Consider the following 23,380-nt stretch of genomic DNA (forward strand, 5'->3'; position numbering starts at 1 on the left):
GTAATTAATCGTCAGAAATTGCTAATACCATAGAGGGCTTAAAATTGTTTTTTCGTGAGTATTAAATAGCCTTTATTCGTGGCACTTTTAGTCATCTTGAATTGAAATTTTTTACGTTGTTGAACGAAGCCTTATGAAGTTTTAGTGAGATATCAGCAGGTTTTGGTGATATAGTATTTCATAGTTAAAAGGATATATTATAATGAACATTTGACATTTACAAAAACATGTGTGGTCTATTTTAACTGCTTTTTTTAGTTATGATTTAAGACCCGTTCATTTTGTGCAGAATGCAAAACGAATTGCAGGAATAGGTAAAGGCTACTTCAATCTTTTGCAGAATGCCAAAGAGGGTATTTATGCCGAGACTTGGAAACTCTTCAATCATAAAGATAGGTCGAAAAGCTTCGTGCCTCATCCCTCATATGCCATGGAAGGGGTAAGAACCATATTAAATGTGTATGCGTGCGTGTGTGTGTGTATAAGATGTCTATGTTTTGTCTTAGGAAAAGTAAAACATGTTTTTATTGTAAAATTTATTTAAAGACTAACAGAGAAACGAGGTTGACTACTAATTTTGATCCCGTGATTTTTTCAGTTATGAGTGCCATTCAAACTCAAGTCCAAATGTTTAAAAGACTATTTCTTGGTATTGAAGTAACTAATTTTTTAAAACTTTCTACTTTATAGTCTCTAATTAGTTAAAAAGCCTCTCTATTTCCTCTGCATTTCCACAGATTCTAGAGGATAAACTAGTATTGATCAATGGAATATTAGGCGCCAGATACCTTTCAATGAGAAAAGGAATACGCAGGTATTACTTTGCCCGTGACTCCTTTGCTTCACAGTACTACGGCATCGCTCTCTTCTCAGGGGCACCTTTTATACAATCATTCAACAAAATGTAAGTTAAAAAATCAAGCATTCCAATGATGATACCTGTATTTGAGACATCGTGATGGAATGGCCCTGATGAAGGAAAATTTACGAATGAAGTCATGAATTCCCTTGCTTAATTGGAATACAGATTTGTTACAAATGCTCTAGATAAATGTTCCATCTAACAAAGATCATTCCTGCGAATTATTGGCATTCTTTATACAGGGTCAGATACGAACAATTACATTTATGAATATATGCACATTAATATGTAAATTTCTGTATCGTGTGCATGATTGCTTGCTTGTACTTATATGATCTTATGACAAATGAACTAAAATGTGATTTCGCTTGAGTTTACTTGCTAAAAACCGAAAGCTGTCAGTGCTTTGTCTCTGTTATCCTATGAACGTTACTATATATATATATATATATATATATATATATATATATATATATATCCTATATATATATATATTATATATATATATATATATTATATATATATATTCACCACACAGCACACCAAACTATATTCTGATACTGTTGTGTTTGAAATTTATTCTTGAAAGACCACTATTTCTGATTGGTCGTTCTTCACAGAATCATGAAATAAAGAAAGGAAATGTACGAATGCCTTATAAAGCAGAACTGTTATATTTATTCTTTAGGTTATTCTACATGGTTGAGGGAGGTCTCATCACGAAGTGGGTTGACAAGGAGTTTCAGAAGGTAGCTGGAAACAACAATGTGATAGAAACGTCAGGACCCAGAGCCTACACTGTTAAGCATCTACAAGTAAGTCATTCAAATTGCAAAGACTTTAATATATGCGTTCTTTTTCGACGGTCCATCTTCTTATTCTCAAAATGCGCTGGGGTTGGACGGATAAGTATTGGGAAAAGATATTTCATATAATAGTAATGGTAGAGTACTTCACTTTATGCGTTAAAAATAATAAACAGCCAGAAATTCGACAAAGTAGCTTCTTTAATGATATTGCATTTAAATGTATAGCAAACAATGCAATCTGATTAATATCCTTTTTCCATTTCAGGCAGCGTTCTACATCCTCGCGATTGGATATGTCATAGGAGCACTATTCCTTGGAATAGAGAAACTGTCTGTCTGTTTTTGAACTATCATTCGAATTCTCCATTGCTGAAGTTGATGACACCAAAACGGAGTTATGATGAAAGTTGTGATATATACACCAAAAAATGGCAGCAACAACATTTGAAGTCTCATGGAAAATATAAGTTGTTAGCATATAAGCAAATAAATTCCGATTGAAATTTATTGTTTTACTGGGTTTTAAAGAGTCCCAGCAATTACTTCCTCTCTCTCTCTCTCTCTCTCTCTCTCTCTCTCTCTCTCTCTCTCTCTCTCTCTCTCTCTATATATATATATATATATATATATATATATATATATATATATATATATATATATATATATATATATATATATATATCTTAAATGCACTGGTAGAAATATGTATGTATTACATAGTGAGGTTGATAACCTTAGCTATTACCGGATTCCTCGGAGATGTTGAGATGAAAAACAAATAGGAAACTTGTTGTGTGCAGAATGGAGTTCACTGGACGGCATTCAAAGGGACATGAGTTAATCATGGGAAAGTTATCGAGTGCGTAGCATCAGTTAGTGGATGGGCGTTCATAATGCGTGTCACAGAAAATGACATATAATCTCTGGTATGTGAATCACTACTATCAAAGTGGACAGTAGTGATTTCGTGATAGAAGAGGAGTTGGAGGTCCATCGGGAAAGATGGATTCGAAGTCACCATATAGACTTTGATAAACTATGAATGCTTGGACGGAAAGAGAAAAATGGGGTACTTACTTAAATATGATTTTGCGAAGAATATGATAGTTTAACGTTTCTTTTTTTAGTTATTCTTGACCCATTTTATTCCATTTTCATGTTAGCTAATTTTGGGAAATAAAAAGTATATTTTTGTAACAGTGGGAGTTTGGATTAGCCTAGAGTTTGATACTTTGATTTTTCAGCTAACTTCAGGTATGGCATTCAAAATGAAAGGTAGGCCACGTTACCAGTTTAGTTTTTTTTTAATTTGTTTAAACGATTGTCATTTTGACCTCGTAAGAGATTGGTGGCAAGCGGTAAAGGGGCATTCAAGCCTATAGGTTACGTTTCCGAAGAGACTAAAATTAGGTAGGTTAGGCAGATTTTGGGAAAAAGTTGTTATAATTATGTATTGGGCAGATGACTCTTTTGCTGATTTGAGGGGAATTTATCCGATAGGCAGGAATTTAAGCCGGGTAGCTACTGCTGGCAGTGATGTTAGCTGCTTTTTAAGTGTAAGACGTGGTTCTATGTTTCTGGGGGGGAAAGTGAATATAAGATAACGGGAATTAATTACGCACAGTTGCAAGTGTAACCGGGTACTATGCATTAAGGTGAGTGCAAGTAACTTCGTATTCACACGCCGAAACCGATAAAGACGTGAGTGTAAAAGTTTATTATTGTTTTTTTTGTTATTATTGGTGTTAATTTGCTCACAAGTGTATTTCATTTTGATGTCCCTCGGGATTCAACGGACATTAGGGGTTTGTTGTAATTGCAATGCATTAGAAAATGTTTTACGATAAGTTTCATTTTTGCATGTGGCATGAGAGAGAGAGAGAGAGAGAGAGAGAGAGAGAGAGAGAGAGAGAGAGAGAGAGGCTGCTGGGAGAATGGTTGCGCGATATGATTGTTGACTCAGCGGATGATTGACGGGATACGTTCTCTTTCTCTCACCCCGTTCTTCCTGTTTTCTGTGAGCATATTGACACGCATTCGATCAGCTGAACGACCTTGATAACGATTTATTGGGAATTGGTGCATGTTATTTATTCTTTTTTTGGTGAATGATACATTATTACTTTTGTGTTGGTGGTTTGTGTGGGCATCAACGTATCAATGTTTTTGAGGTCAGGGCCAATCCTTGAAGCATAAGAGTGCCCATAAACAAGACAAAATGGCCGAAGCAGGTACAGGTCAGATTTTGGTTCATAAGATAACTAACATAAATGCAGGAGTTAGCCCTTTTCGAGGCATTGTTGATGGCGTTCTGTCCCAATCAGTGCAAATTTTTATTGAGGGAGTGAATAACTACTTAAACGCCAAGGGAATTAAGGATGATACAGAGATGTTCAAAGAGGCAAAATCCTTGTTACATTGCAATAAAGGGGTTCTGTCATTTAGATGCCGTAGTTTTCAGTACACAAAATGTTGGCCATGAACCGAATTACAAGCATTTTTAAGGGTGGCTTATGGCTCGAAAGAACACGGAGATATATTTGAGATTTAAGGGGATTGTACCAGATTAGAAAAGGGACAACAAGCCATATTTAGCATAACTCAAAGCTTTTTGACTCAGCTGGAGAATGGATAAAGAAATTGAGAAATTCCACATGGGTAAATGGAAATAATGTCTCACTCAACAATTTACATTAATTGCTGCATTTCGCAATACTTCAACAGGAAGTCCCAGATGCCATTGTAGATAGTTTTCATGAAAAGATTGAACCTACATTAAACGAGAAACTAATTTATGCCCAAATTCAGAAACATATGTCCATGAAAAGATTGAACCTACATTAAACGAGGAACTAATTTATGCCCAAATTCAGAAACATATGTCCAAATGTCCCATGGTGGATTGTACATTTTTTAACAAAACTGGTCCAAGAAATACGATGCAAAGAGACTCAGATTTTCCTTCTCCCCGTTTGTGTACAAAAGAGGATTATAATAGAGGATCGATCGATTAAAGGCAACAGCAGTTGCGTTGCTACATTTGTAATAAACCAGGGCACTCAAAGAAAGTACGCAGAGTCAAATATTGTGGAATGTGCAAAAGTGTGGATCACTGTTGACAGGCTTGTCCGTCTCAGATAAAGAGGGATGCGAGACCTATACCTTAAAAATTCGGGAGTTGTAATACGAGAGCTTCCCAGGCAGATCAATCATAAGGGCAAGGAGATCGGCAAAATTTTTGGAAAGCCGATCAACAAAAAGGGTACAGATGATTTGTACGTGCCATTGTGGCCTCGTTTGGGACGCCCAAGAGACCAGGCCAATAGTATACGAAACAGTGGAGTATGTGGATATCCCAATAGACCATGATCTGTATCAGTCCTTTGAAACCCTCAACGGAGACGGTGTGTGATGTGCAAGCCCATAGATTAAACACCCTGGGTTTTGTTAGAATACGGTTTACTCTGGGTGATAGAGTGTTAATAGAAACTTTTTTAGTTAAAAAACGGGTTATGTTGGGTAACAGACTTTTACTGGGCCAGCTTGCATGTAGAAAACACAGGATATCGTTCCATACAGGTGTTAGTGGTATAACGGTTGGAATACCAGGTGTTTTTATCTCTTATGAATACGCAAGTGGAACTGAGGATATGGGAATACTGAAAATTCGGGCGCTTTTGGCTGCGTTAATGGTAATGATACCAGGGATATGGGAAGTGGTGATACCAGAACCCACACTGATGACTCGGGGAATAACAGCGGTGATGTCGGTGATGATAAACGGGATATTGAGAACCACGGTGGTAACAATTTTGGTGGTACGGGTGGTGATGCGGATACTAGTCCTAATGCTGATACTAATACTGATTCTATTACTGATACTAACGATGGGGTCTTGGTGGATGAAATGAGAACCATGGGATCGTGGAACAGGGAGGTACTAACTACAAATATAAATGTGTTTTATCAGGAGATGTTGTTTTAATTCCAGGTACAAAGACTATGGTAGAAGTCAGACTGAGGGAAGTGAAAAAGCCCAGGGGAGTTTGCGTTATTGAGGGTAGCGAGAAACTAAGAGGGGTTATTAGCACTGCATCAGTAAACAGTGTATCAAACACTGGTGTTACATGGGTAGAATTATTGAACTGTAATGATACAGTTAGGAAATACCAGAAGCATACATATATGGTAGACCTCCAAGACTGGAGTAGTGACAGTGTTTCACTGGTTATTGTAGAGGGGAAAACTGAGTTTTCACAGGCAGAAATGCAATCAAGGAAGAAAATATTTAGAGAACATTTAGCTAATGCAGATTACAAAGAGCATATAGAAGCGGTAAGTGAACATTTGGCAGAATTTGGGGACACATTAGCTTTATGAGGGATAAACTGGGATTGAGTAATGTGTTAGAACATAAGGTAAACTTAGAGAAAGGTACGAAACCCATTTTTATTACTGCAAACCGCATACCTTTCAAAATCAGAGAACAGGTAGAAAAAGAGGTCAGTAAATGGAAAGAGGAAGGACTCATTAGACCTAGTTCATCTCCATACAACTTTCCTCTGTTAGCAGTGCCTAAGAAGGACGGTTCTGTCCGAGTATGCGTCGATTTTAGATATTTGAATGAGAAGACAATTCCTGACCATTACCCAGTCGCATGCAAAGTGGATCTATTTGTAGAAATAGGGGGACTTAATATTTACAGCTCAATTGATTTAGCGCAGGGTTTTTTGCAGGCCCCCCCTTAGCAAAAATAGTAAGGAATATACTGCCTTTTCATTGCCCAAACGACACTGAATTTACGCGGATGCCTTTCGGTTTATCAGGTAGTCCTATGACCTTTACGAGGTTGGTAAACAGTTTTGCACGGGTTATTGGGTAAAAACGTTTTTGTGTACATGGGTGAAATATTAATTACAACAGACTCAATCGTGCAACACTTAGAAATGCTTAAGGAAGTACTTAGGAGACTTAGGTTAGCAGGATTGAAAATTAAGTTAGCTAAGTGTTCTTTCTTGAAGAAGCTAATTTACATATTTAGGTCATGTCATATCTAAAGAAAGGGTTAGAGTAAATGACGATAAAGTCAAAGCAATTGCAGATTTTCGTAACCCAAAATCAAAGAGAGAAATTAAGTCATTCCTGGGAATGGCAGGATTTTTTCGTAGATTTGTAAAAGAATTTTCTATCATAGCAGATCCTCTAACAAGTGTATTGCAGGAAGACATTCAATGTCATTGGGGAGAACCGCAAAGAGTAGCTTTCAAAAACTTAAGGACGAATTAATGAATCCCTAGTCCTAAAATTCCCAAATTTCAGTGAACGTTTCACATTAGTGACTAATGCCAGTCAGGAGGGTATTTAGGTGCTTGCCTTATGCAAATATTTGATGGGAGGTTCCATCGCATTGCCTTTTTTAGCAGGAAATTTAGGACAAAGGGCAGCAATGAAAGACTAATGGTTACCGTAGATAAAGAAGCCTTTGTAATAGTATCAAGTTTGGTTCATTTTAAAATGCTACTGATGGGGAATAAAGTAGGAGTTCTTACAGACCACAAGCCATTATTAGATGTTTTTAAAAAACCTGATTTGTCAACAAAACAGCTCGATGGCTCTTAACTATCTGGGGCTTCGATGCAAAGCTCAAAAATATAAAAGTCAAATTAATTGTAGTCGCATATGTCCTTTGTAGAAGTTTTTATAATACGGAAGGATTTCAAGTTGGGGTAGTTACCAGTGATTCTATACAATGGGATATAAGTCTCAGAGCAAAGGCAAGATGAGGGAAATTTTGGCAGACACAAAAGCGTTTCTCAGAGGGGAATCAATCAGGAAAGGTTATGACTTACCCTTTTCAGGTTTAGAATTAGAAGGTAATCTGTTGGTCAGGAAAATTAAATATAAATTAAGGACTAGTGAAAGTAAAGGAGACATGGCACAGATCGTAATTCCGAAAGTCATAATTCCAGTAGTTTTGGATATAGTATATTGCAGGTTCAGTAGTCCACACTTGGGAATAGAAAAAATGTATAATGAGGTGTGTGCTAAGTATATTTGAAAAAATATGGGGAAAGATGAGGAAAAATTTGTGGGAAACTGTAGTGTGCAATGCTTGCAAACCCGCAAGGGTAACATCCTGCAAATTAGGATCATATCCGATACCAAGTAGACCTTTTCAGAGAATACATATGGATATCCTAGGATATTTTTGTGAATTTAGGTATGCGAATATGTACCTGCTGGTAATAATAGATGAACTAACGAGGATAGCAGAAATTTTTCCACTTAAGCATAAAACAGCCGAAAAGTAGCTATAGCATTTTTCAATGGTGTCATTTGCAGATATGGCTCACCCAAGGTTTTGTTGACCGACAATGGCAGGGAATTTGTAAACAAGTATTTAGAGTGTTAAGCAGAAGTCATGGGGATACAGAAAGTAACAATTATTCCATACAGACCTGAAGCTGATGGGCTATGTTAACGAGCAAACAGGAAAGTGCTCAAAGCTCTAAGGAAGAGGAAACGATAAAAACTTGGATAGATATATAGATATTATTAGACATAACATCAACACTATGGTCAGTGATTCCATTAAAATGTCTCCATTTGAAGCCTTGTTTGGTTGCCAAGCACGAGGCACATTTGATCTGTTAACTATACCTCCTCATGGAGTCTAGGACCCAAGAAATGATGGAAAGAAGCAACGAGAAATCATTAGATGTTAAAATTGCTGTTGGCGACAATATATTCCTAAAAATCAATGTGAGAAATGAACTAAATTACAAGTTAGGTCCAAAATTTTAGGGTTCTTTAAGAGTTATTGAGGAAAAGACAGGAAACAGATTTGTAATCTTAGATGAAGAGACAGGTTGGTCGAAATTAACTCACATATCTAAATTGAAAAAGATTGGTAGATGAGAAGATAACACCGTGCAGTTGCATTTTTTTCTTTCCAGATTTTGCAAATGAATGACGAAATGTGATTAAATAGTTTAATGTAACTTTTTTTTTTATTCATTCTTTTACTATTTTCTTATTGTGTGCAAACTGCGGAGATTTGGCGTAAAAACCCGAGGTAATTATTTCCTGATGGAAAACGGGGTGAAAAATATGGGAAATTACCATTAAATTGAGAAATATTATAAGGGGTTCGTGGTGATGATGATACCTGGTGGTGATTTTTGTGATTTGGTGATTCCTGGTTGTGTTGATTTATTGGAGCTGATTTTTTGTGGTTATTTTGGTGGTGAATTGTTTGTGGATATGATTTTTGGTGGGGATATGTGATTTCATTAGCCAAAGGGGTGGTGATTGTGGTTCTTTTTGGTGTTATGGCTCTTGGTGGGTGGCAATAGTGCATTGTGAGTTTACGGGTGGTTATATTTGGCGGTATATAATTGTTATGCATAATTTCTGGATTGTAGTTTTTTGTGGCTTATATCCCGACAAGGTGATTACTTGGGTTTTATATACATGTGGCGGTATCACAAATGGTTTACTTTGAGGTAAATCGGTAGTCAAATGACTTAGGATTTAGCCTGTGGTGGATATTTTATAATTGGTGGCTTTTTAATAGACGTTTCCGAGGACAATTTTTTGGGTACCCTTGAGGTGATAAGGAGGATGTCCTGAGGATAATTTTTGAGGAATGTGGTTCTATAGTATCAGTGAGGATTTATTGAGGATTCCCAGCGAGGATTTAAAGGCTGATTTTTGGGCCATTTGAAGAAATGATGATTTCTGAGTTTACGAGTCTGACTAAAGTCAATAGTGCGGCTTGGGCACATGTATACCCAAGTGGCTTGGTGCTGACACTGCTGTGGTGTCTCAGATAAAACCGACTGTTGATATTTTCTTTTGGAGTTGATTACTCAGAGGTTTGCACCGCTTTCAGGAATGTCGATAATGACATTCCATGGTGAGGAATTTTAAGGGGTCAATTCTGGGGGTTGATGCTGATATGTTGCGGCAGCAATTTGCGTGATGATATATACGACGTTTTGTAATGGAAAAACGCTGATTTTTTTTTCGCCTTATACATTTTGTAATGGGAAAAGTTGTATTATTAAGCGGTTTTTTTGTGGTACCTTTGCATAGGATTTCTATTATAGAAAGGAGGTAGAATTTATCTTGGGATACATAAAACAGAAGGGATAATTCAAAAATTATGTTGGATGGAGGTTAGCTGTATAAACCTTACAGGGGTTTTGCTGTATAAACATTATGGGGTATTTGACAGTATATTTGTCAGATACGAGATTAATAACGAGTGGTCGATTAATGATGATAATTATCCCAGTATGCTTAATAGGTGTCAGTAGATAAAGATCATATTTTATTTTAGTGAAGAATTTTAGTCCTTAATAATTGACTATGAGTTTGGGTATCTTAGTTCATAACAGATTCGTGTGTTAAAGCAAGACTTTATTTATTCTAAGACCAGGTAGACTTGTCAAAAGGTCATTTAGAACTATTAATGACGAAACACAGGACACATGATGACTTGAGAGAATTCCCAAGTAACACGAGTGGTAACAACGAAACAACATAGGATCTACAACTTCAGAGGTCGGATCTTCACACGGGTGACGATGTTACGGGTCGCCATTGCAAGGACGAGATATCGTCAATGGATCGTCTCAGGATAGATTCTAGGACAAATCAGGAGTCTACAATACTTCTACGAGGCGGGTGCAGGACGCACGTACATGGAGGTCACGGGATATTTCAAGTCGGCAACGAGGTGGCGGTTACGTACAGTTCAGCAACGAGAGTGTTAGGATACACCTACAGGGGTAGCAGACCGTTAATAATGGCTCATGCAGAGTCAGCCGGGATCTACAATTCTTCACCAAAAGTGTTTGTGAAACACCTATATGGGACCACGAGGAGACAGTTACGGTTCCACCGCTAGAGGATAACGATGGGGATGAATTCTTCTTCAACAAACGCTACACAGTTCCCGTGATTGCTGTTATGGTAGATATAATGCTGGCCAAAATATGTGTTGTAGGAGTTACCAAACTTCTATGTAGCCGACGGAGGAAGAGAACCCCAGCAACAGAAGTAGCTCTAAATCATGTGGCATATTAAAAAGACATTATGAACTAGTATATATCGGCAGCCAATGTAGTGTGCGATAGGCATGCACAAAGACAGAGGTGGCCGGGTCATCTTAAAGGCACTGGTAGAAATATATATATATATATATATATAATATATATAGTATATATATATATATATATATATAAGAATATATATATATATATATATATATATATATATATATATATATATATATATATATATATATATATATATATATATAATGTAATGCTGTGAAGGAAAAATGAAAAGATGGGAAATGCCGAGATCTTTCGGCCTACAGGACCCTTTACTTGAGGCACAGTGAACAGAGCAGAAACAATACATGTAGGTTTAGTATACAAACTCATATTACAGGATTAACATAAGGCCCAATTCACTTTCAAGAAAGGAAAAAATGCCCGTGGGCTAGATTAGAGATTTTAAAGGCCTACACTTACACGTGGTCGCAGATAATTTAGTCAGAAAACATTACATTTTTTAAAACAAGGAGCCATATACGATCGGGCAATACAGAGTTAGTGCAATCTCGAAAATTAAATTAAGGATTTGGGAGCTGTGCGTGGTCAAGGGAATTTTATTTGAATAACAATACATTTTGTATTAGAAACATGAAATTTACAAAAATGTTCAAACAATGAGTGAGAAACGAACATAGTATATAAATATGGCGAGAATAAGAGAGAGGAATTTTTTTTTTATATTAAGTGAAAACATGTGGGACTACTTAATTAGTAATTAAATCATTTAAAGATAAAAAAGAATTGTTGTGTAAATTAACTGTAAAGTGTCCCTCATTACCTTATTTATATGACTTAGTTAAAATTATTAGTACTGTAGGATCAATTCCTTATAAACTATCCAAATATATTACTAAATTGTTATCCCCTCTACTTGGAACTCTATATAATTCACACATCTGGAATTCTCTTGATCTTGTGGAATAATTAAATAACATTGTATTAAACCCTAGTGATATCCTTGTCTGTTTTGATGTATGTTCCTTGTTTATAAAAGTCTCCATTGATTCTATGGTAGAATATTTAAGTAATGAACTTGTATTGCATGAATTACCTATGTCCGTTATTCACATAATTTCATTGATTAAGTTGTGCATTTGTGATTGCAGATTTACTTTTAATGGAGAATATTACCAACAAATATTTGGTATGGCCATGGGTAACCCCTTATCACCTTTCCTTTTATGGAGGAGTGATAATGGTAATTTAAATTTGACAATGTCTTCGAGGGTTGCGTGAAAGTGTGTGTGTGTGTGTGTGTGTGTGTGTGTGAGAGAGAGAGAGAGAGAGAGAGAGAGAGAGAGAGAGAGAAATTGGTGGAGGGATGCATGGGAGTGGTTTGATGGTGGGCATAAGCGTGTGTCTGTAGTGGTGATCGCCATGTATATTAGTGGCGAGCGCCTGTTACGAGAGTTGGGAGAAGTGAAGGAGCCTCTGATCAGAGCCTATGTTGGAGAGTCAGTTTTTTGGCAGCAGTCTTGAATATTATTGATGGTCAGTTATTTTGTGTGTTTTGAAGTTGTTATTTGAATTATTGTTGATGTTGTATGTTTGAAGGTTGTTTTTTCTGTGTTGTTGAGTTTGTTGTGCTTGTGAGTTCTGTTGTATTGTAGATGAGTTGTTGGAGTTGTGAGTTGTTGAGTGTTATTGTTGGTGAGTTGTTGTGGTTCCTTGATGTTGTAGGTGATGTGTTGACTTGTCGTGTTACTGTTTTTAGTGTTGATAGTGATTATTTGTGCAGTGGTCTTTTGTTGTATACTTATTGAATTTTTGTGTGGTCATTGTCCTTGTTTGGTTGTTTGTGTAGTGTGTTACGATGGCTAGCCTAGCCTAGCTACATCCAGCAGACAGCACAGCACCCACCTAGCCCTGAGTATTTGGAGTCTAAGGTGAGTATATGTGTTTGTGTATTGTGTGTTCTGTATTTCAGTAAGCCAATTGTCCCCTGTCCCCCATGTAATAAAGTAACGTAAAGAAGAAAGTGTGGCTGTGGGGAAATTTGTCAACCGGTACGATTAATAAACTGTGGGGAGATTGATTGCTTTGTTGCTTTGCTTCTGATCCCGCCACACTTTCAAACTTATATGGAATTCTTTGAAAGAAGACACCTCCCAAATATCACACTTGCCCCCTTAATATGGTTTAGACATGTAGATGACATCTTAGTAGTCCTACCTGTTGGTATTGATGTAAGTGATTTATTGTCTAAAATGAATGTTTTAGTGTCATCCATAAAATTCACTGTTGAAATTGAAAATGTCATCCCTTTCCTAGATGTATTAATACATTGAGAATCTTTCCAATGTAAATTAATTATTTATAGGAAACCTACAAAATTAACAAATGTACAATTTTATTCTGGCCACCATCTTAATATTAAAATTTAAATTTTCTCCTCAATGTTCTTATGTGCTTTAAGGATTATGAGTCCACAATATCTTGAACAAGAAATAGAATACATAAAAAAGATGGGAATTTATCTTTGCTACCCACCTCATGTGCCACCAAAAAGCTCACAAAAAGTTTTATAGTGATGTAATTAATGAAAAAGAAACCCCTAAAAATGTAATTAGTTTACCTTAGTTTCGTGGATTTGAAACCATAAAATCAATATTTAAATCTTGTAATTCTGATGTTGTGATCCTATATAACAATACCATTTAAAGTATGCTAATTAAGAATAGTTCCATAAAAAATAACAACACCTACAAAATTCCTTTTACGAATTGCCTGTCTTTTTACGTTGGCCAGTCGAGCAAAATTTTATATGTACGTATTAAGCAGCAAATGTTTTCAGTTAGAACAGCCCAGACTTCAACTGCACTATTTATCCATCTGAGCCAAAAATCTCATTGTATAAATTGGGGGAAGAGATCTGTAATTGCTAGGTCTAATAATTTCAAGAAATTTACTAAGAAAAACAACCTAATTTAGTTTAGGATTTAGACCTATATATTTCTAAGATTTTTATGAAGGAGCTTAAAATAAATGAAAAAATTAATAATTAAGTAGTCCCACATATTTTCAGTAATTATAAAAAAAATTCCTCTCTTATGCTCGCTATATTTATGTCCTGTGTTCGCTTCTCACTCAAAGTTTGAACATTTTTGTAAATTTCATGTTTTTAATACAAAATGTTTTGTTTTTCGAATAAAATTCCTTCGACCAGGCACCGCTCCTAAATCTTTAATCTAATTTTCGGGATTTTACTAAATCTGTATTGTTCGGTTGTATACGCCTCCATGTTTTAAAAGATGTATTGTTTTCTGACTAAATTATCTACGACCACGTGTGAGTGTCGCCTTTAAAATCTCAAATTTACAACCCCACGGGCGTTTTTCGTTTCCTGAATAAAGGTGAATTGGACACCCTTCAGTTAATCCTGTAATGTGAGTTTGTAAAAAAGAAGACTAGAAGCCTAACGTGTACTGTTTCTGCTCCGTTCTGATCAGTTGCCTGCAAGTAAAAGATCGTGCAGACAAAAAATATATGTATATATATATATATATATATATATATATATATATATATATATATATATATATTATATAGATATATATATATATATATAATATATATATATATATATATACTATATTATATATATATATATATATATATATATTATATATATATATATATATATATATATATATATATATATATATATATATAGTATATATATATATATATATATATAGTAAATATATATGTATATATATCGAATGCATTATTCGTACATATGAGAGATTTAGATCATCCTATTAACTGGAGTCAAGCAAGAGCATTAATCCCATGTAATGACACAGATAAAAAGAATATCATTGAATCTTGTTTAATCAAGTCAAATAAAGAAATGTTCTAAATTTAAGTCTTGGTTTATTTAAACTTGATGCTTTCATAATGAAAAAAGTTGTAGATAAATATAAGCAACAAAATTAATATATTCAGTTTTTACATGTTTTGGACTGTAAAGATACTTTGTAATTTCGGTTTACAATTAACCATCTGGTGTTCTTGATCTTGTTGTGTTCCTGAGACCTTTCTCTCCAATTGTATTTCATTCACCCCTTGACAATGTCTTAGTAAAGACGAAAGCGCTTGGATTTCTGACTATCATTTTCCTGTGGTATTTGCTTATTTAATGAAGTCACGTGCATCTACTGTGAGTTTTTAAGCATATATATGTGTCGAGGAATGCTGTGCTGCCATCTCTTGTATATCTTTTCACTCCATGGACTAAAGAAGTTATTTCTTTGTTTATTTGGTTGTCCTTGTTTATTTTTGTTTTCTTAACATGGAGAGTCCCCGGCATTTCTCTGACCACTACCTGACACCTAGCCACCCGTAACAGTAAGTACTGAAAAGACTCCTTTATACAAATTGTTTTATGTATTAGTGTATTATATAATGTCGTGTGTTAAAGTGATTCAGTGTTTATAAGTGTATACTGTATAACTAATGAAGATTGTTTGTGTATTGGAAATGTCATATGTTAACCTGTGAGTGTTTAAAAGTTTATAGAGTATAACAAGGTTTGAATTAAGTTTTACTTCATTGTACATTTTCTGCAGTCAAGAACATAATTATATTATATAAAGTTATATAGCTGTAAATATGTTTATATTTTGCAAAACTCCTTAGACCTTGGTCAGTCGTCTCCATTCCATTCTTGATCCTAGACCCTAGACTCTTGGTCCTTGGATCTTATTTCATCTTTAGAGACTCATGATTCTTCGTCAGATTGTAATCATGTGCAGTACTTTTCCTGATCCTGATTATACGCGCAAGATCTTCAATAGACCTTTATATTACAGAAGTTCCTGGTGTTATACATGAAGTTTGTTAATTTTGTATGTTTCAGTTTGTAAATATATTTTAAGTTAATAGAATTTTTCATGTTATACCTTTATATTAAAAATTAAACAAGGAAACTTAGAAAATGAACAATCAAATATATTTTTAAAAGAACCAGAGTTCATGGATTATAAAATCTAAAAACCAGAACTCGACAATTGGCGCAGTGAGAGTAGGTATGATTTGTTCATGGAAATTTAATGTTTTTCTGTTCTTTTTTACTTTTCATTTTTTTGCATCCATTTGGTTAACCAGGAAATTGATGAGAGAAGTGTCGGACTTGGACCCCAGGTGTTTATTGGTTTCAAATTGAGTCTTGTTTATCTTCCCTTTTTGATTCTATGGAAGTAAGGTAAGACCTTGAAATTGTTTAAAAGGAGTTTGTTATGGAAATTTATGGCTGGTGGTATGTCGTTGTCCTGTTGTTGACTTAAATTTTTTTAAAGTTTTGCAATGCGTTTTTGTATTGAGCGTTAATTAGAGGTTAAAAAAAAAAAAAGTATCTTGATTATATGCTTACAATAACTTTGCATTCTTATTAGTATACGGGCATTTAATTAGAGGTTGAGTATCTGATTAATAAAGCTTAATTTTTGTGTGCATTCTTAAACTTATATAAAGTTGTTTGCGCGAGTTGTTTACAGCAATACATTATGAATTAGTTTTGTGATTCAGTGTTTGCTAACAATGTAACTGCGTTATTGTTATAATGGGCTTGCTTTAAGTGACTTGTTCTTAGCAGTCTGTTAAATAATTTAGCGTGGGTCAAAGTTAACTTCGCATTCATTAGGTAGTGTTTACATTTTTGCGATGTTTGATTACTCACGTAGTGTAATTTTCTAGTTGTCGTTCACTTGTTTCAAGGGAATGTTACTTGGATGTATTTTGTACGTTTAGTTATCGTGTAATGATTTTAATTTTTCTTATGGATGTTAAACCGTTAATTGACAGTGCAATTAAACAAGGCCTTACTGAGTACTCAAATTGATGAATTTGTACAGAAACATTAAAGCTTCAGATAGAATATCGACGAAAGTGAAAGCAGACGAAGAAAGAGAAGAGATTCGCAAAGCGTGAGTTAGATAAAAACTAGAGAGAGAGAAAAACATGATTAGAGGTACTTAAATTGAAATCTAGTCCTGATTACACTCCAGATCATAATCCCATTGTTGATCCCTTAAGGTTCGCTTTTTTGCCTAAAATTCCACCATTTGACGAGACCGTAGACGAATAGACTTGTACATAGATCGCTTTGAAAGATTAGCGAAATTTTACAAATGGAAAGAAGAAAATTATTCATGTTATTGGGAACTCGATTGCGTGGTAGAGCTTTGAAAGTTTATTGTAGCTTGTCCAGCGATATGTAAATAATTTTGTTGCACTTAAGAAAGCTCTGCTTAAAGCTTTCACATTAATTCTAATGTATATCGAAGGAAGTTTAGAGATTCTATTATTGATACTGACGAAAGTTTTGTACAGTTCAATGTAAATTGGGACAATATTTTGATAAGTGGTTGGAACTAGCAAATGTAGAGAAAAATTATGAATCTGTTAGGAGATTTTATGATTTTTGATCAAATGTTATCTAGTTGTTCTCATGATCTTCGTTCATTTTCGCTAGAACAGTCATTTCAGAATTCGTGTCAACTTGCTGAGAGTGGCAGATAGATATCTAGTTGCTCATGGTATGAAGAAATGCCGTAAGAGTAATGATAAAATCACTCTAAACTCATACTAAACCTCTTGCTGATCAAATTTCAAAAATTCTCTAAAGTTTCGAATTCGGTAACTACATCTGATTCTAATGTTAAATGTCATCATTGTGGTGAAGTTGGTCATATGCGTCCTAATTGCTCTGTGTACAAAATTAAATAAGAAATCTGATAAAGTAGTGCCTAAAATAGGTGTAGTACTTGGCCGTGAAGAAAAATTGCATAATTGTGTAACTGATACCGATGGAAAGATTTTTTGATCAGTCAGTTGAGATAGTTTTTGGTACTGGTGCAATACCGTGGTTGTTAGAGATACATTAGTACCTTTAAATTACCCTCGTGGGAGAAAAGTGAAAAGTTATGACTATCTTGGTAGACCTTTGTACCTAAATACAGTGCATACAATTGTTGAGTCTAAATTCTTTTCTGGTAAAGTTAAAGCTATTGTTGCCCCCCATACGTTGCGCAGATGTCATTATTGGTCTTATACCTGGACTTAAACATAATGTTGATGCAGGTTTAAGTTTAATTCACGGTGATGAGTTTGCTTCTGATCGTAACGTTAACGTTAATGTTGTAACGATAGCAAAAGCTAAGAGTAAAGTAAATGAACGTCCTATGTCTAGTAATCTTGAATCTTTGGATAAGGAATATGGTCTTAATTCTGATGAATTTAGGAAGTATCAAAATGAATGTCCTTCACTTGCTAGTATTCGTAAGTTGCTTGATAACGAAGAAAGTGTAACCTTAAAATGTCTGATAGTAAAGTACGTAAATATTGGAGATTTAATATATCGTAAGTGCATTGAAACATTAGTAAAACCTGAAGATGTGGGAAAATTACAGTTAGTTGTGCCAGTTCAGTACCGTAATATAATCATGAAGTTAGTACATGAATCTTTGTTGGCAGGACACTTTTCATCTCGTAAGACTATAGATAAGATCATGCAGAAATTCTATTGGCCGACGGGCAGCTTAGATATACATAGATTCTGTAAATCTTGTCCATTCGTGTAAAAGTTCAGCAGTTAACCAAAGAAAAGTACCTTTAGTGCCAATGCCCATTGTAAATGAACCTTTTTCACGTATTGCTATTGATCTAATTGGTCCTATCACTCCTTCTACTAAGAAAGGTCATAAGTATATTCTTACGGTGATAGATATGGCTACTCGATATCCCGAAGCAGTTGCTTTACGCAATATTGATACAGTTTCTGTAGCTGAGGCATTAATGGAGATATTTTGTAGAGTTGGTATACCCAAAGAAATCCTTAGTGATCGTGGCACTCAATTCAAGTCTGATCTTATGTCTGAAATTAATAAATTATTATGTATCAAAGCCATTTACACAAGTCCTTATCATGCATCTTGTAACGGAATGGTTGAACGTATGAATGGAACCTTGAAAAATATGCTAAAGAAAATTTGTATTGATAACCCGAATGAATGGGATAAATATATTAATGTTGCCTTATTTGCATATCGTGAAATTCCAAATGATAGTTTAAAGTTCAGTCCTTTGAATTGCTGTACGGTCGAAATGTAAGAGGTCCATTATCTATTTTGCATGAATTGGTATCTAATAACAGTATTGATGGAGAATTAACTCCTAGTTATCAGTACATAATTAACCTTAGAGATAAATTGCAGAGCATGGCTGAAGTTGCAGTAAATAATGCCAAGGTTAGTGCCAAGAAATATAAAGAGTATTTTGATAAGAAAACCTCCTCTCGTAAATTCAAGGTTGATGAAGTTTTGGTTATGCTTCCAAATAGTTCAAATAAATTCTTTATGCAATGGAAAGGTCCATATGTAATCACTGATGTTCATTCTAATGGTGTTGATTACTATGTCAAAGTAGGAAATAGATTAAAGTTATATCATGCAAATATGCTTAAAACTTATCATAGAAGAACTAAGATTAGTGTAATTCAACAAGATGTAAATGATCTTGTAAATTCATCAAATTTGTTTTCAGCTCTTCAAGCTGAAGTACAGCCTGTTATTGCCGTTACTGACGATAATTGTTGTGAATTGCCATCAAGAGATGAAAACTCTGGTAATTATAACATTTGTGAATCGTTGTCATCTGATAAAATTAATGATCTTGAATGTTTATTGAAGTCATTTACAGACGTCATGAGTGATACACCTGGTCGTACTAAGACTATTTCTCATAATGTGAAATTGCAAAGTGATGAACCAATCAGAGCTAAGAATTACCCAATTCCTTTAAGTTTGCTCGATGAATTTAATAAGGAGGTAGATAGAATGATTGATATGGATATTATTCAACCTTTAACTTCTGATTATTGTTCACCTGTTGTTATTGTACGAAAACCTAATGGAAGTATACGTTTATGTGTTGATTTTAGAACTCTTAATAAATATTCAGAATTTGATGCAGAACCGATGCCTAGTATAAATGACGATTTACATAAAATGAATGGCGCTAAATATTTTACTGAATTAGACCTGTGTAAGGGGTACTGGCAGGTTCCATTAGATCCTAGAGCTATGAAATATACAGCTTTTTCTACTAAGTATGGGTTAATGAAATTTAAAGTGATGCCATTTGGTCTTAAAACCGCGTGTGCAACATTCGTTAGATTGATGAGAAGTATTGTCAGGGTTATCAAATGTATCTTGTTATTTTGATAACATTGTTATTTTCAGTAAATCCTGGAGTGAGCATCTTAATCATATTAAGTTAGTTCTTTCAAGACTTCGTGACCATGGCCTAACAGCTGGTCCTGATAAATGTTTCTTCGCATTCAGTGAAATAAAGTATCTTGGGTATAAACTAGGAAATAACTGTTTATCGCCTATTAAATCCAGAGTAGATGTTATTGTTAATATGCCTGTTCCAACAACAAAGAAGGACTTACGTTCATTTATGGGAACATTAAGGTATTACAATAGATTTATTCCAAACTTTTCTATTTTGGCTGCCCCGATTAATGATTTATTGAAGAAAAACTGTAGTAATCAATTAAATTGGTCTGATAATCAACTTAAATGTTTCAATGATCTTAAAGCTTATCTTTTAAAATCTCCTATCTTGATGTTGCCTGATGTAAAAAAGAAGTTTTATTTGCGAACAGATGCGTCGTATCATGGTTTGGGTGCTGTTATATTGCAGGATCATGATGGTATGTTTAAACCAGTTTGCTATGCAGGTAGGAAATTAAATAAATCTGATTTAAATTACTCTACTATTGAGAAAGAACTTTTTGCAATTGTTTGGGGAATAGAAAGATTTAAAGAATTTTTGTATAGTAAAGAATTTGTTCTTCAAACTGATCATGCACCACTTAAGTATCTTAGCAGTATGAAAAATAAGAATGACCGCCTTATGCGTTGGGCATTAAGTTTGCAACCATATTCTTTCTTGAGTACATAAGAGGGTCTGATAATGTGTGTTCAGATATGATCAGTAGATGCATATAGTTTTTTTTTTAAGCATGTCGTTCAAACTTAGTAGGAGGGTTTGTCGAGGAATGCTGTGCTGCCATCTCTTGTATATCTTTTCACTCCATGGACTAAAGAAGTTATTTCTTTGTTTATTTGGTTGTCCTTGTTTGTTTTTGTTTTCTTAACATGGAGAGTCCCCGGCATTTCTCTGATCACTACCTGACACCTAGCCACCCGTAACAGTAAGTACTGAAAAGACTCCTTTATACAAATTGTTTTATGTATTAGTGTATTATATAATGTCGTGTGTTAAAGTGATTCAGTGTTTATAAGTGTATACTGTATAACTAATGAAGATTGTTTGTGTATTGGAAATGTCATATGTTAACCTGTGAGTGTTTAAAAGTTTATAGAGTATAACAAGGTTTGAATTAAGTTTTACTTCATTGTACATTTTCTGCAGTCAAGAACATAATTATATTATATAAAGTTATATAGCTGTAAATATGTTTATATTTTGCAAAACTCCTTAGACCTTGGTCAGTCGTCTCCATTCTTGATCCTAGACCCTAGACTCTTGGTCCTTGGATCTTATTTCATCTTTAGAGACTCACGATTCTTCGTCAGATTGTAATCACGTGCAGTACTTTTCCTGATCCTGATTATACGCGCAAGATCTTCAATAGACCTTTATATTAGTATAGAAGTTCCTGGTGTTATACATGAAGTTTGTTAATTTTGTATGTTTCAGTTTGTAAATATATTTTAAGTTAATAGAATTTTTTCATGTTATACTTTATATTAAAAATTAAACAAGGAAACTTAAAAAATGAACAATCAAATATATTTTTAAAAGAACCAGAGTTCATGGATTATAAAATCTAAAAACCATAACTCGACAATATTATATATATATATATATATATATATATATATATATATATATATATATATATATATATATATATATATATATATATATATGCAAGGGCCTGGTCACACCTAAGTGTCGTACACAGGCCTCGCCTCGGTGTGTACTTCTGGTTCACGGATGCAAACAGCGCGTTGGTCATGGAGAGGTACACAGTGGTACTCTCTCTCTCTCTCTCTCTCTATCTCTCTCTATATATATATATATATATCTAATAAAAGGAGCCCATAAAAACACCAAAATGTAGAGAGAAAAGTACTATATTTCAGAGACTGCTGTCTCTCTCTTCAGGTATATGAATGAAGAGAGAGACAGCAGTCTCTGAAATATAGTACTTTTCTCTCTACATTTTGGTGTTTTTATGGGCTCCTTTTATTAGATGGAATTCTGTTGTTACAGAACACTTTACCAGTCATATATATAATATAATATAATACTATATATATATATATTATTAATATATATATATATATGTGTGTGTGTGTGTGTGTGTGTGTGTGTGTGTGTGTGTGTGTGTGTTACCCATCCCTGACACTTATTACCAGCGAAGGGTATTTGATAATTGATATTTGGTGACTTTTCCTGTATAAAAAATTGGTCATAAAAATTTTCGGTTTTTGTAATAAACTTTCTGAGTGGTGAACAGTTTCGGTTTTTGTAAATAACTAAAACTAAACCCATCAAGACGCCTCTGCAGTACGTCGTAAGCATAAGGAATAAGAAAAAGCTCATTGATAACTGTCCTCTATTTGTATGTAAAAAGGAATAGATAAAATACTAGAAATACCGCAGCACAAATTCTGCAAATCCAGGATGTTTACTCCAGTTAAGGATTCCTCAGCAATATAGGGTAACGCATTCAAATCAGCTATTTCTTGTTTGACAGTGATGATGGAACTGACAGGATTATTCTATTTTCGACACGGAGAAATCTTCAGGTATTATCTAGTGCAAGCAACTGGTATGCAGATGGAGTTTTCAAAACAGTACGCCCTTTATTTAAGCAACTATACACACTACGTGGTATCATGAATGGCCACGTTTTGCCTCTTGTTTTCGTTTTAATAAGTAAGAAAACTGAAGATAGCTACAATTAGCCTTTGTCAGAACTAAACATGCCTTACTTTCCAGTCCTTAAATGCTTTTGATTTTCTTTTAATTGATTCTTGCACCTCTCCATTCCACCACTAGATTTCTCTTCTCGACATTTCATATCTGCTGGTTCTGCACACCAGTTTCTCTGCTTCCCCCAGGAATATTTTTCTCTTGTCTACCCAGATATTTTCCTCTCTATTACCCTGTCCAAATTCTACCTTCCCCCTTTCCAGACGTTTCTCTCTCACAGTCCTAACTTGCTCCCCCTTTCCTCCTTTAAGGTCCCAAATCTTAATTCTAGATCATCTCTTTAAAGATCTTAAGTTAAGTATATCTTAGTTTTACCAGACCACTGAGCTGCTTTAAAGGTCTGGTAACCAGCAAATTGAACAGGGGATTAGTGCAATTGTGAATTTTTTGTTAATTTTTAATGAGTAAGTGTTTAGTGAAAGTTTAGTTTAGAGTTTTATGAATGTTTTATTGTGTAAGAATTCACAATGGAGGACTGGCCAGCTTGCCCGATGGCAAGTAGGCCCCTTACCATGGAAAATTTAATTACTGATTTACACTTAATT

Source organism: Macrobrachium nipponense, chromosome 39 (assembly GCF_015104395.2).
Source record: "Macrobrachium nipponense isolate FS-2020 chromosome 39, ASM1510439v2, whole genome shotgun sequence".
Classification (NCBI taxonomy): domain Eukaryota; kingdom Metazoa; phylum Arthropoda; class Malacostraca; order Decapoda; family Palaemonidae; genus Macrobrachium; species Macrobrachium nipponense.